Here is a 16,086-nt window from a genome sequence, read left to right as displayed (position 1 = left end):
ACAGTGTACACACACCCTGACAGTGTATACACACACATATACCCTGACAGTGTACACACACACATATACCCTGACAGTGTACACACATGCGCGCACACACACCCTGACAGTGTACACACACACACACACACACGTACACACACCCTGACAGTGTACACACACGCACGCACACACACCCTGACAGTGTACACACACCCTGACAGTGTATACACACACATATACCCTGACAGTGTACACACACACGTACACACACCCTGACAGTGTACACACACACACACACGTACACACACCCTGACTGTACACACACGCACGCACACACACCCTGACAGTGTACACGCACACACACACACACACCCTGACAGTGTACACATGCACACACACCCTGACAGTGTACACATGCACACACACCCTGACAGTGTACACACATACACACACACGCACACCCTGACAGTGTACACACACATACACACACACGCACACCCTGACAGTGTACACATGGACATTTCAACAAACAGAGGCAATATCTGGACACTAGGCAGAATCAGTGCGGACTCAGGGGCCCGCTCTCTACTCCCATAACATGAAGAGCCACCCCACGTGGCCGGCCGGGCCGACCTGGGAACAGCTGCCAAGCTTGGGGGTGGGGGGACGTGGAGGGGAAGCCCTGGGCCTCCGGGCCTGGCTTACTGATGAAGTCCTGTGCTGTTTGCTGCACAGATTTAGAAAGCGCCAGAGGACAAAAACACAACCGACCGGCGGGATTGCCTGGAAGCCCCCCCGCCCCCTCCCCCCCTCCTGCCACTACAAGACCAGCAGCAGAGGCGGGAAGGCACTGAGGCTGCTCAGTTACAAGCTATGTCAAAGACATCATCGACAATTGTTTCACAACAATTCCACAAGCTATACCTACGTGGACTGCGAATTGGCAGACTATAAACTGAGAAGCTGATGGCAATAAGGTAGAGAAATGTAGCTAACTTCCCATTTCCAAACAATGGCGGGATATGGCCCAATTCACACCTTAAAGAAGATATTGGAGCCAGAGAACAGGAAGTAATGGGCAAAGTAACTCAGAAAGTAAGTGCACTAATCAGACAAGGAAACATTATCTCATAGAAATAGCAAATTGGGTTCCAGAAACCTTAGGACACTCTGGACAAAGTCTTTGATGACAAGGGCCGAGCAAGGACACATGCCTTTAAGCACTGAGGCCGTTTTAACAGGATCTGCTGAAGGAAGCCTGTCGGCTGTCAAGGGAGAAATGAGTGATGGAGGAGATGGACTGAGCCAGACACGGCAGATGCACAGAGTAAGGGAGGCCTGTCTGCGCGCCGTGGCCGCACACGCGGGGTTGGCACTTGCTGTGCCCGCTGCACAGTGCCTGGGCCTCTCTCCAGTAACGCCTGCTCACGCAAGGACGTCACGGAGTCACCGTGGACGGCCCGACCCAAGGGCAGGCGGGCGGGGTGTGGTGGTGCACCTGGAGGGGGCTCCTGCCCCTTCTTCTCCAAGCGGGGCGAGGGCAGGGAGTTCCTTAGACTCATCTGGCCTACACAGATGTAAGAAACACCAATTTAAGACAGTGAGGACCAAAAAAAAAAAAAACAACAAAAAAAACAACAACAAAGCTAGGCCCTACTCTCCCAAAAGACCCGTGGCAATAACTAACCAGCTCCGGAACTAGAGGAACCAAAATGCCAGGGAAAAGCTTCACAAAGTCAATGCTATTGAATGGAAGTGAATACGCTCTAGAACATGGTTGGTACGTGCAGAGTTAAAACTATTAAACGCGGCACGAGTAATATTCCTATCTTACATTTATCCTTGGACAACTTACATTAGTGTGACAATTCTGGGTTCAGAAATAGATATATGTACCTTTTATTTTAAACTTTCCATATTTCCTCTGTTGGGTTTGTGGGTCAGATAAATCATCATTCTTTTTTAAAAATAGTTTTTATTTTATTTTTATTTTTTTACTAGAGGCCCAGCTCATGATTAAATCATGCTCGCGTAGAGTTCCCTGGGCCTAGCCTGCCATCAGGGCCGTGTCCGCCACCCTACAACGTCTTGCACACTCCGCGGATGCTGCTGGCACCCCGTGATGCTTCACTGATGCTGCCGGAGCCCCGCAACGCTCCACTGATGCTGCTGGCACCCGGGGGTGGGGGGTAAGGGGGGTAAGGGGGTAGTGGGGGATAGGGAGAACGAGGGTGGCGGGAGGGCCCGAGAGGTGCTCCATGCACCTCCTGGTGACCGGTCGTTTGGTCATTATGGCGTTACAGCCACTGGCCTTTTATCATATAGATTGTTAATCCTCACCCAAGGATATTTTTTACATGGATTTTTAGAGAAAGTGGAAGGGAGGGGAGAGACACAGAAAGAGAAACCTTGATGTGACTGAGAGGCACATCAATTGGTTGCTTCCCGTCCACTCCTCATCTGGGCCGGGGATGGAGCCCACAACTGGGTTATGTGCCCTTAACCAGAATCAAACCTGCAACCCTTCAGTCTGTGGGCTGATGCTCTAACCACTGAGCAATCGGCTAGGGCAAATTATCATTCTTTACACAAAATATTTTAAGGCACAAAAATATATACATATGCAGTATATTTAACTAATTAAAGAATAACTGCTGTTTTCTACAAGTGCAAAAAATGGGGGGAGCCTCTAAAATGGTACCAGACACAAAACAGACTTCTTAAGGGACAAAATAAGCGTTTCCAGGACTCGTTGTAGCTAGAAAAAGCTGACTCCATTGATATGTGCCTTGTGCTTTGTAGGTAATTCTAATGTTCCACTAGGGCTGAGAGCCATCATTACCTGTGAGCTGCCTGTTAATTTTACAAACTCCCCCGATACGTGAAAGGGGAAACAGTGATAATATTAGCGGCGTCAGTGGAGCTGCTTTCCTGCAGCTCCAGGGGCCTGTGCCTGGCCGGGAGCCGGGCTCTGCGCACATGCGCGCTGGCCAGCTCAGGTGGTTGGGTGGATGCATTTTCTAGCAACAAAGGTCTCGCAGAACTTTCTGAGCAGCTCAACCTGATCGCAGAAGGCCACACTATTAAATCAGCGCCACATTCCTCTTGGAAGAACTCACTGGCCATAGAATGTAAGTTTGTCAGACATGCTTATAGGTATTAAAGTAAGTGATATTAAAATTAAAAATTAAATTCCTAGTAATCTTTTAACAGGAAAATACCTTAAAATGGGAAGTTTGCCTATGCTGGTGGCTTTCAGTTTATTTAAACGAGACCCACAGGATTCCTTTAACATTGAATGTTGTTCATAAACCCCATTGAAAAATGCAGCGTTCAAGCAAATATAACTAAAGAAGGACACTCCAATGATTTGTTTGAGAATTACTACAATACTAACACATTTACACCACCTACTCTGCAATTCTAATTTAAGAGCCAAATGTTGGGCCTGGAGCTACTTCTAAAATTAAGTAATAATGGGGGCAGGGATTGGTCCTAGTTCTGAGTGATTTCCTGGTAAAGATAAAGACCTTGTTTTTATTTGTTCAACAAGAACACATATTTTTGAGCATCTAATTAGTGTCAGGCATTGCAGCCGACCGTTAGATTCCATGGCAGCGAGATGTACACGCGCTGTTCTCCTGGACTCCACAGCCCGGCAGTGGCTGGTGTGGGTCCGAGCACATGCATGGCAGCCACAGGCGTTGTCAGCGGCATCATCGAGGCACCAGCCGGGCACTGCTCCATCCTGTCTCCCCTAACGAACGTCTGCGCGGCAGCGCCCCAGTGCTGTGCTGGTAAAAACACGTGTTCCAAAAGTAAAAATTGTAAAATACATGTTCTGACATGAAGTCAGCTTTTTCTTTGGGGCTGAAAATGCCTTTTGACTCTGCCGGCAGAAGATCCCGGGGCAGGGCGGCTCTGAGATGGCGGTGCCATGATGGCCCTCTGGGAGCTCTCGACCTGCTCCCTCCCCAGGGCTCTGCAGCCCCAGCCCGGTCCACTGGCAGGGGACATTGCTGTTGCTTGAAAAGTAAGTTGTTGGGTATGACTGATATTCTTGGGTTTTCTCCTTCTCGTTCTCTTTCAGTGTGATAATTTATTATTTCCAGGAAAACCTGGACGTTGTCTCCCCTTTCTCCTGAACTACAACCACTACCTTTTTCTTAGAAAAAGTCAGAGGCTCCTCTGTGGTGGGCACTCTGCGTCAGCCTCCTGAGTGGCAGCCACTCACACTGTCACCACCACAAACATGTGGGCCACGGGAGGTCCCACCCCTGCTGATTCCCGGACTCACAGTCAGGAGTCTTCTAGCACATCTACTACCACATCTGCCGTTCTGTGACAGGACACCCCTATAGCAATGTCTGCCTCACTTCCTGGGTTACTGATACATTCAGCACCTCACGAAGACCTGCAGACAGCACCGTGCTGGCTGGGCGACCTGCACAGGAACTTGGCTGCGGGTGGTGGGGATCAAAGCCACGCACTGGTTTTTTTGGCTCCAGGCCAAAATGGAATATTTCCATCCCTCACTGCAGGTTGGCAACTTTTCATTATCTGAAAACATTTTGTGGCCTGCATGAAAGAAACTTTGCTTTGAGAATGAAAATGCTATAAAAATATGAAAAGCATATAAAAATATGCTTTGGATGAAGCCCCTTATGAAATACTAGAGGCTCAATGCACGAAAATTCATGCAAGAGTAGGCCTTCCTTCCCCTGGCTGCCAGCATGGGCTTCCCTCTGGCACCAGGGACTTGGGTTTCCCTCCTCTGGCCCCACTGGCAGGCACCTGAGACCCAGGCTGGCTTCCCTCCAGCCCTGGCTTGGCCAGGAAGGATGTCTGAAAGACATCAGGCCTAATTAGCATATTACCCTTTTATTATTATAGACTAGGGGCCCAGTGAACGAAATTCGTGCACTGGGGGGGGGAGGGGGAGCGAGTATCCCTCAGCCCAGCCTGCCCCCTCTCACATACTGGGAGCCCTCAGGGGATGTCCTATTGACAGCTTAGGCCCGCTCCCTGCTCCCCTTGGGGAGCGGGCCTAAGCCGCAGTCTGGCCTCCCTTTGTGGGAGGGGACTGGGCTGATCAGGGGAAGGAACCAGCCCCATCGCCCCGCTGCTGCAGCCACTGCCAATCACCGCAGCCAGCAAGGTTTTTTCATCAACACGGACTCCAGTCCCTTCCCATGAAAAATTGACAACTTTCTTTAGGCATTTTCAAGATGTGTCTTTCATATAATAATAATTTCTTTATTATTTTTTTATCCTCACCTGAGGATATGTTTCCATTGATTTTTAGAGAATGTAAAAGAGAAAGGGAAAGACAGAGAGAAACATCAAAATGAGAGGAACACTTTGATTGGTTGCCTCCTGCATGAGCCCTGACCTGGGCCCCGGCCAGGGAGGAGCCTGCAACCTAGGTACATGCCCTTGGTCAGAATTGAACCCAGACCCTGCGGTGGGCAGGCCAAGGCATTATCCACTGAGCCAAAGTGGCTAGGGCAGGATATGACATTTCTTAGCCCCTCCAGCAGTGGACCTTCGTTTTTTTCACCAGGAGTGTGGTGAAAAACCCTAGATCACCGTTTTGGATTCTTATTACCCAAGTTACTAAGAGTGTTACCAGTGGCATACAGGGAGCTTAACCAATGAGCAGTCAGAAAAGGTGCTTCCTCTGTAGTTCACACCAATTTGCGGCTTGGCACCCCACCCACCCCCGCCCCAGGCTTGACGCCTCTGGCCCAGTCTTCAGGCCTGGGCAGGGGAACCCCATCTCCCCCGATCACAGGCTCCACCCTTGCCCAGGCCTGATGCCTTGGCCAGAGGCGTCGACCCCCATCACCCTCCGATTGCCAGATTGGCCCCTTGCCCAGGCCTGATGCCTCCGCCAGAGGTGTCAGGCCTGGGCAGGGGACCCTCATTTCCCCCTGATCACTGGCTCTGCCCTCCTCCCAGGCCTGATGCCTCTGGCCCAGGATTCAGGCCTGGGCAGGGAACCCCCTCTCCCCTCGATCACTGGCTCCGCCCCTGCCCAGCTCCCATTGCCGGCTCCACCCCTGCTTCCCGCTATCATTGGCCGGGTAGCAAAGACGCCGGTTCTCTGATCATGGCTGGGGGGCCCCCAGCTCTTAGCTCCCCCCTGGGTTTCCGATCACCGTCAGTGGCAGGGGGCTTCTTCCGTCCTTTCCCTTTCCCCTCCCAGCAGTGTGCCTACATATGCAAATTAACCGCCATCTTTGTTGGCTGTTAACCGCCATCTTAGTTGGCAGTTAATTTGCATATCACCCTGATTAGCCAATGGGAAGGGTAGCGGATGTACGGCTAATTACCATGTTTCTCTTTTATTAGATAGGACTAGAGGCCCAGTGCACAAAAATCGTGCATGGGGGTGGGGTGGTCCCTCAGCCCGGCCTGCACCCTCTCCAATCCGGTACCCCCTCGGGGGATGTCTGACTCACAATCCAAGACTGCTGGCTCCTAACTGCTCACCTGACTGCCTGCCTGATTGCCCCTAACTGCCTCTACCTGGCCACCTGATCACCCCCTAGCTGTTCCCCTGTGGGCCTGATTGCCCCCAACTGCTCCCCCCTGCCAGCCTGATTGCCCCTAACCACCTCTGCCTAGGCCCCCGCCATCATGGCTTTGTCCCGAAGGATGTTCAGTCTAATTAGCATATTACCCTTTTATCCTATATAATAAAAGGGCAGCATCCAAATTGTCCCCTCAACCAGGAGTTTGTCTGGGAGTTCAACCAGGCGTGGGGACAGCTGGGGAAGGGAGGGAGGCCTGACTGGTGGCGACGGCGGCCGCAGCAGGAGGCCTGAGGAACGGAGGGGGTACCCGGCCAGCAGCCAGCAGCCACTAGGGACCCTACCAGCGCACGAATTTCGTGCACCGGGCCTCTAGTTAGTGTAGAGTCTCCTAGGAAAATCCAGAGGACAATGATGTCTCAGGCATCGCAGGCAGAAGAAGGCCTTGGGATGCTGACGCTCTTGACTTTGGTGACAGCTGTGCGGGAAAAGTTAAGTGAAATAGGCGATCAAATCAAAATGAGGAGACAGAAGCAGCAGCAGAAGCTGAAATGCAATTATTTCATGGCGCTCCTGTTACAACTGAGAATTGCTTAAGTTGGGAGGCCAGGTTTGATGCAGAACTCTTGGAAATTAAAAAGAAACAAGTGAAAGATGAACAAGCAAGAAAAAATAAATTGTGTGGGAACAGCTACTGGAAACAGATCATAACCTTGGCGCATCTGTCCAGTTCTGGGAGGGTGCTGACACACTGGGGTCTGAGCCTGTTCCAGGTGATGCATGGAGCAGAGCGAGGTGGTGAGGCTGGCCCAGCTGCAGCCCTGCGGGCCGGACTGACCGGGACCACGCAGGGGCCCTCCACTGCAGAGGCCGGACTGCCCGCAGCGTCTGTGCTATTTGAGGGTCTTGAGTTTCCTTTGTTTTGTTTTTGTATTTTTAAGAAAAAATAATTCTCAGAAGAATATTCTTCTGATAGCTTTCATTATTAAACTTAATAAACTGACCTTACAATTTCAAAATTTAAATTAACTTTAAAAAGCAAAACTCAACTATTTGCTGTCTCAGAGAGACACACACACCTTAAGTATCTGTCCTTTGTCTGTAACATTTGAAAGCATACTTCACTTTCTGACACGGACAGAGCAGTGATAACTCCCTAGAAAGTCCTCCTTCCACAACGAAACCCTGACAAGCAGCAGGATTGGCTGTAGCTAAAAATTAAGACGAAAGTGTGGTTTGCTTGGGGCATCTGCCCACCCGTTCAAGTCCTCCCTGACCCCCACACAGCCAAAGGCCCACGTCCAGGGCGTGCCCTCTGACAACGCAGCCCGAGCTCTGTGCTCTGCGGGTGTGGCTCCTCAGCCCAGGCCCTCCCGGGCCAGGTGTCTGTGATTACATAATTTGGAAAAGTAATTCACTAAAGTTACTCACTAACAACATATTCCCATTCCATGACGTGGCTGTAACAAGGGCAGCCAGTGTCTCCATCATCATAACTGATATTTATCGAACATACTCAGTGCTAAGCACAGCACAGGTGCACCCACGTAGTCCTCCCCAGGAGCTTCTCGAGGCAGGTGTGATTGTCAATGTTTCCTAATCCTAACAGGGAAGCTGAAGTGTGTAGAAGTGAGTCTCCCTCCCGCCACACACAGTTACATGTTACAGTTCCAGAGATAATAACAGGATTTAAACTGGTGCATCTGATTCTGAGACACAGTCTGTGGAAGCTAAGGAATGGTCGGGCATAATGACCAGAGCATGAGAGCAGGGACACCGGGGCAAGGAGCCTTTTTGTCCTTCGGAAGCACTTCAGTAGCCCCGCCCTGTACGTTGGTCCTGCGACAAGGTCTTTGTGGGCGAAGAAAAAGCCCACCAAGTGAAGGCAGCGCTGGCTGCTGTGGTTCCGGTCCCTGCGCACGTTCCCGCCGTGTTCTCTACAACCAGAAAGGTGGCTCTTCTCCCCACATTACAGATGAGGAAACATAAATGTTTGAAAGTTATAAAGTGAGACATTATAAAATAGCACATACCGATCCTTTCTTTCAATAAGCTAATCTCATGAGAGTGGAAGGTAAAACACACACATAGTATGTCAGCTACGACTTTGTTACTACAAATCTGTATTTGGCGTGATCACTTTTTACAATAAGTTTGCGTTCAGATATCACGCGTAAAATGAAAATAACAAGAACAAACGTGACTCAGGACCGTTTTCTGAGGGTGAAAACATCTGCGTCTCGCAGGAGACACGTGGCTCTGAGCAGCTTGGTGGCTTCGCTCACCGAGGCCGGGGCACCCGCTGGGGCCCAGCACAGCGCTCTGACTGTTGCTCGCCTTACAGCCTCTTTCCCCAGGAAGAGGCAAGGGTGACCCTGACCTGTCAGCACCAAAATAACGTGAGGAGGAGGTGGGAGGTTGTGACAAAATACCTTGCATAGGACTCTGTAGCTTATTCGCTTTTGATCGACAGTATCAAAAGCTCACACCTCCCCTCACCTCAGAGCAAGTGCAGGAAAGGACACTGGCACTCCCAGAGGAAGCCACCAGCTCAGCTCCTAAACCAGCTTGCACAGGACTACAGCCTCACCCGAAGCAGGCAGGGTCTGAAGTTTGGGAGGTTCAGCAGAGTGGTTACAGGGAACTGAGGAAGAAGAACCTGTCATGAACTCAGTGGGTCTCCCCAAATTCATATGTTGAAGCCCTAACCCCTATTGTAACTGTCTTTGGATATAGGGCTTTGAAGAGGTAATTAAAATGAATGACATAATAAACATGGGGCTCTAACCAATAGAACTGGTATCCTTAGAAGAGGCTGATACGCCGAGGAAGGATGCACACCGAGGAAAGGCGGTGAGAGGGCCCGGTGAGAAGGTGCTGTCTGCTAGCCACAGAGAAGTCTCAGGAGAGACCAAACCGGCCCACACCTTGATCTTGGACTCCTAGCCTGTCTGTGGTATTTGTTATGGCTCCCTGAGCGGATAATCCACCCCCTTTAGGCTCCATTACTGATTTAGAGGACACAGTAAAAATCCTACCCACTGGAAAACTGTCCCAGGGACAAGACACAAGAACCCTACCACCCTACAGAAGGGGCTAAAACCGTCTCTTTCCAGTCACACTGTATTTCCCCACCCGTATTATTAACACCGCCCATTAGTGTGGCACATTTGTTACAATTAATGAACCTATAGTGCCACGTTATTATTAATTAAAATCCATATTTTGTTTGGATTCCCTTAATGTTCACCTAATGTCCATTTTCTGTTAGAGAATCCCACATGGCGTGTAGTCGTCATGTGTTCTTGGCGCCTCGTGGCTGGGACAGACTCTCAGACTTGTGTTTGGTGGCCTCCCAGTTCTGAGCAGCATGAGGCAGGCGTTTTAGAATGCCCCTCAGTTGGGTTTGTCTGTATTTTTATCATGACTACCCTGTGGTTATGGGCTTCTGGGAGGAAGGCCACAGAGAGAAAGTGTCATTCTCATCACGTCATTTCAAGGGTCCACACTATCAACATGGCTTACCCTGTGGCTCTGACCTGATCACCTGGCTGAGTGGTGTCTGTCAGGGTTCTCCACTAAAACCCGTCCTTCTCTCCCCCTTTCCACACTGCGCTCTGCGGGAGGAGCCCCCTGCCTGCAGCCGTGGAGGGCTGTGTTCGCCTCCGTGAGAGCAGCGTCCACAGACATTATTTAGAATCCTACTCGGCAGCTTTGTCTCCCTCCTCTTGCTTACTTATTATGTTATTTATACAAGTCTGGATTTTGGGATATTTTTCTTCACGTCAGGTTATAATCCTACACCAAGCATGTCAAACTCAAAGGCTAATACGGGCCAAATAAACAAGGTTTACGTTGATGTGGGCTGCAAAAAACCAAAAGCTTCCATTTTCATAGAAACATAGGTTTATTTTGATAAAGACATGCTGATTACAAAGGGCTGAAATAAATGGGTCATCGTTAACATAAAATAATAGAACAGTTTAATAAAAATTATTACTTTTTCTTGAACACTAACTTACCAGACACTGAATAACTGCACAGATTAATAAGCGTGATGCAAATAAACCTATTTTTCTGGTTCTCCAAAAGCGAAATATTTCCTGTTGCGCACCCCAAACAAGTCAGTCCAAGACTAATGACATGGCCACCGGCTGCTAAAATATTCGCTGCTGGTATTAGTGGAGAGAAATGGTGCGCCTGCGTGTAAGGTGCGTAAGGGAAATGAATGCAACACGACTATAGTAACCAGTCATTAGCGAACGTTGTAGTTCGTTATTAATAATTATGTGTAAAAGGATATTGTAAAAATTAAGTTACAAACTTTTTATTAAAATGTTCTTACATACCGTTATATTGGCTGGGCCACAAAAACATTTGTTGTGGGCCGCGGGCCGAGAGTTTGACATGCTTGTCCTACACTATATATTTAGTTACTGTCCAACGTGTGTCACCATTGGGAGCTCTTTCACTGCGTTTCTGTAACTGGTTCACAAACTCTCATAATGAGGCGTCATTTTGAGCACTTCCTTACCTTTTGGCTTCACACACCTTCCAGGCTCATCTTGCATATTTCCTATGTGGACCCCGTGCTAGAATCAGCTATTTCTCGGCGGAGCACTTTTACTGACGAATGGTATTGGAAACTAACCAAGATCTGAGCACTACCTACTCATTGCTACCTGAGTGTCATTGCTTCTAGGTCACCTCAGCCAAAGGAGCAAGGAATATATGTGTGCGTGCTAAGCTGTGTATATAAACTTACCTAAACATTTTAATATATCACATATGTGTCTACTCTGAGCCAAACGTCAGTTGATACTGATGTCACCAACTTTATTCCCTTATCCCACGGGCCATTCCAGGCCCCCAGGCCTGCGGCTTTTCCGTATTCTCCCACTCCAACAGTGAGAAACTGGCTTCCACCATCTGCCACCCATTCATTTAATTTTTCATTCACTTAACAAAATTTTAAGTGTTAGTACTCATTAATGGCATTATTCCTTTTGATGCTCCAATTGTCTCAGATTTGGCCAGTGGGTTCCCTTCAGGCTGTGTCCTCTCACCTCATTGTTTTCTGGTGGGATGATATTCTGGACTCACCTTTCATTCTTTCTTAGATATAGAATCAGCCATATCTTTAAGGAGCCCTAATCCACCCTCTTTAATGGGATATAATTTACATACCATACAATTTACCCATTTAAATGTATAAAAGCCAATGTTTTTTAGTATATTCTCAGATATATACTACAATTTATTATATTTTGAAGAATATATACCATAATCACCGCGATCAATTTTAGGACATATTCATCACACCACAAAGAAGCCACATATCCCTTAACTATTGTTCCAGAATGTCCCTGTGTTTCCCATCCCCAGACTATGATGGCATGTATCTTCAGAGTCTGGTGCGTGTGTGCGTGTGTGCTTGTGTGTGCGCGCGCAAGCACACACACACATACAATTTGCAACAGTGGGGTTGCCCATTTCTGGGAAATCATGACCACAGAGAACCTAATGAAGAGGGTAGAGTTTCCGAACAGAGTATAAGAGGGGATTGATAAAATTTCCCACATTTGGGAGCAGGGGTGAGGACAGGTAGGGGGAAGCCCTGATGATCATTTGTGGAAAGCAGATGATAGACACAGTAATAACTAAGAACCTGGATTCCGGAGTCCAGTGTTTACTAGTAAGTCTCAGCTCCATAACATGTAGCTGTGGGACTCTCAGTGACTTAAGGCTTTGGTTGCCTAATCTGTGCAACAACTACTCTCTGCCCCTGGGTGCAGGAAGTCAGGGCACAGTGGGTGTGGCCAGGGCCCATCAATGGGCCCTACATAGTCTTGGTGGGGTTGGGGTGCAGTGTCTGGTCACAGAGGCCTCTTCAGGGCACCATGCTTCTCTGGAGACGAGGTCCTCCGGTGCGCTCATGGAACCCTCCAAGGCCTTGGAGATGTGGTTTTCTGGGTTTGCCATTCACACTCAGAGATGAGTACTCAGGGTAGGTGGAAAGGGAGGCCTTCTGGAAAGTAAACTCACTACAGAGCCTTAGAGAACACTTGCTAAAGAAGGTATAGAAAAGCATTAAAAAGAGACCCAAAGAAATTCAGGGACTAGCGTTATAATTGTTATTTTGGGAATAGAGCATGAGTAAAATTGTGCCCATTTTTTGTACCTTGAACTAAAGTTTTAAATATTTAGAATGACTATTTAATACATAAGTGTTTTGCATAAAATTGCACAGATAACTATTATATATATATACTAGTGGCCCGGTGCATGAAATTCGTGCATGGGAGGGTTGTCCTTCAGCCTGGCCTGGACCCTCTCCAATCTGGGATTCTACGGAGGATGTCCGACTGCCAGTTTAGGGATTGGGCCTAAACTAGCAGTCGGACATCCCTCTTGCAATCTGGGACTGCTGGCTCCTAACCGCTCACCTGCCTGCCTGCCTGATTGCCCCTAACCACTCTGCCTGCCGGCCTGCTTGACCCCAACTACCCTCCGCACCAGCCTGCTCACCCCCAACTGCCCCCCCTGCCAGCCTTCTTGCCCCCAATGGCCACTCCCACCGGCCTGACCACCCACAACTGCCATCCATCTTGGCCTGACTACCCACAACTGCCCTCCCCTCTTGGCCCCTAACCGCCTCTACCTCGGCCCTGCCACCATGGCTTTGTCCAGAAGAATGTCTGGAAGGTCTCCTAGAAAGTCTCACAGTCTAATTAGCATATTACCCTTTTATTAGTATAGATAGAGGCCTGGTGCATGGGCGGGGCCAGCTGGTTTGCCCTGAAGGGTGTCTTGGATCAGGGTGGGGGTCCCCACTGGGGATGGTGCCGGCCTGGGTGAGGGGCTGGGGCAGTTTGCAGGCCAGCCACGCCCCCATGGGGTGAGGGTCCCCGCTGGAGGGCCTGGCCAGCCTGGGTAAGGGGTTGAGGGCTGTTTTCAGGCTGGCCACACCCCCAGTGGGGACCCTCACCCTGATGGTGGCATGGCCAGTCTGGGTGAGGGGCTGAGGGCCGTTTGCAGGCCCCTCCCTCAGCAGCCAGCCCGGGCGACCCAAGCCTCCTGCTCGCTCTGGCCTGCTCCGTGGCCGCTGCCAACAGGCCCCTCCATCAGTGGCCGGTGCAGGTGGGCGGAAAGCTTGGCTACCTCTGTTGCCGGGGGCGACCAAGCCTCCTGCCAGCTCCAGCTGGCTCCGTGGCTGCCACCATCTTTGCCCTGCTAATTTGCATATTCCCTCCTGATTGGCTGTGGGGTGTCACAGAGGCCTGGTCAATTTACATATTTGTCTACTATTAGTGTAAACTAGAGGCCCGGTGCACAAAAATTTGTGCACTCAGGGGGGGAGAGGGGGGTCTCTCAGCCCGGCCTGTGCCCTCTCGCAGTCTGGGACCCCTCGGGAGATAACGCCCTGCTGGCTTAGGCCTGCTCCCGGATGGCAGAGTGCAGGCCCAATCCCTAGGTGCAGCCCCTGGTCGGGCTCAGAGCAGGGCCGATTGGGGAGTTGGGGCACTGCCCCCTGTCATGCACAGAGCAGGGCGGATCGGGAGGTTGCGATGCCACCCCTAGTCACGCTCAGGGTAGGGCCGATTGGGGGGTTGGGGCATCACCCCTGTCACACTCAAGGCAAGGTCGATGGGGAGGTTGCGGTGCCACTCCCTGTCACACACAGAGCAGGGCTGATCAGGGGGTTGGGGCGCTGCCCCCTGTCACGCACAGAGCAAGGCCCATCAGGGGGTTGAGGAGCTCCCCCCTGTCACTCAGAGAGTAGGGCCGATAGGGGAGTTGGGGCACCGCCCTCTGTCACTCACAGAGCAGGGCCGATCAGGGGGTTGGGATGCCACCACTCTCACACTCAGGGCAGGGCCGATGGGGAGGTTATGGCTCTACCCCATCACACACAGAGCAGGGCCCGTGGGAGGGGTGGGGTTGTGGTGCCGCCCTCTATCATCCACAGAGCAGGGCCGATCAGGGGGTTGGGGCACCGCCACTCTCACACTCAGGGCAGGGCCTATGGGGAGGTTATGGCTCTACCCCGTCACACACAGAGCAGGGCCCATGGGTGGGCGGGGGGGTTGGGGCGCCGCAGCCTGTCACACACAGAGCTGCAGGGCGATCAGAGGTTGGGGAGCTCCCCCGTATCAGGCACAGAGCAGGGCTGATCAGTATGTTGGGGCACCTTCCCCTGTCACAAACAGAGCAGGGCGGATAGGGAGGTTGTGGCCCCGCCCCCTGTCACACACAGAGCCACAGGGCGATCAGGGGGTTTGGGCGCTGCCCCCTGTCACGCTGATCCCGGTGCCGGGAGGCCTCTCGGCTCCGCTGATCCCGGTGCTGGGAGGCATATTACCCTTTTACTATATAGAATAGAGGCCTGGTGCATGGGTGGGGCTGGCTGGTTTGCCCTGAAGGGTGTTCTGGATCAGGGTGGGGGTCCCCACTGGGGTGCCTGGCCAACCTGGGTGAGGGGCTGAGGGCTGTTTGCAGCTGGTCACACACCCTTCAGGGTGGGGGTCCCCACTCGGGTGCCTGGCCAGTCTGGGTGAGGGGCTGAGGGCTGTTTTCAGGCTGGCGGGTGACGGAAGCTCCCAACCGCTCCTTTTTTTCCTTTTTTTTAAAATTCTGGGCCAGCTTTAGCTCTGAGGCTCCAGCTCTTAGGCCTCCGCTGCTGAAAGTAGGTAATCGAAACAATGTATAACTCCAGCTCTGACTCCAGCTCTGAGATCCCAGCTCGCTGAAACCATCTATATTCATTACAATGTTTCTTAAACTGCAGGCTCAGAGACCGGCAAGGCAGGGGGAACGCTGGAGTCCTCCGTCACTGAAGCAAGCAAGCCTCATGTTAGTTTCAAGCTGCCTGGCTGCCGGCCGCCATCTTGGCTGACAGTTAATTTGCATATCTCCCTGATTAGCCAATGGGAAGGGTAGCGGTCGTACGCCAATTACCACGTTTCTCTTTTATTAGATTACATAGTATCATCTGATTATTATCTTTGTGCACATGTAGTTTTGAAATTGTTTTTTAAAATATAGAACACATAGATTGCAAGTGTCTCTATGTGTCACCATACATGTATACCCTCAGAGATTTAACGAGGTTGTAATTGTATACACAGTTTCATAAGCTTATCTTTTATATTATTTGTCAATTATGAAGATATAATTAGCAATTATTCTCAGATAGCTCAAATGGAAGGACAGCTATTTCTTGTAAAACTTATCAGACTTTAGGGCTGTGAGCTTTTATCTTAGTATTCACAAAATTTCATATAAAAATAAAAAATCAAGTGTGTGTGGCAGAGTATGTTCCTAAATATATGGAATCCCCTTTGCATGTAGCAATAAAATGGAAGCTGGGTGTATGATCAGCAGCACATGGTTACATTCTTAGGCCCTTTTGCTGCTGGTTGTGGTATGTGGGAAGTAGCCACAGGGACAGGTGCCATTTCCAGGTCTTCCACTTGACAGGCCTGAGTGCTCCCCTCGTCTTTCTTGTCTTGCTGGTGGCAGGGAGCAGCCACTGTAGACACAGGAGATGGGAGCCCGTGTTGAAGAT

This window comes from Myotis myotis, unplaced genomic scaffold (genome assembly GCF_014108235.1).
Source record: "Myotis myotis isolate mMyoMyo1 unplaced genomic scaffold, mMyoMyo1.p scaffold_m19_p_31, whole genome shotgun sequence".
NCBI lineage: Eukaryota > Metazoa > Chordata > Mammalia > Chiroptera > Vespertilionidae > Myotis > Myotis myotis.
Note: the sequence above shows the minus strand (reverse complement) of the source record.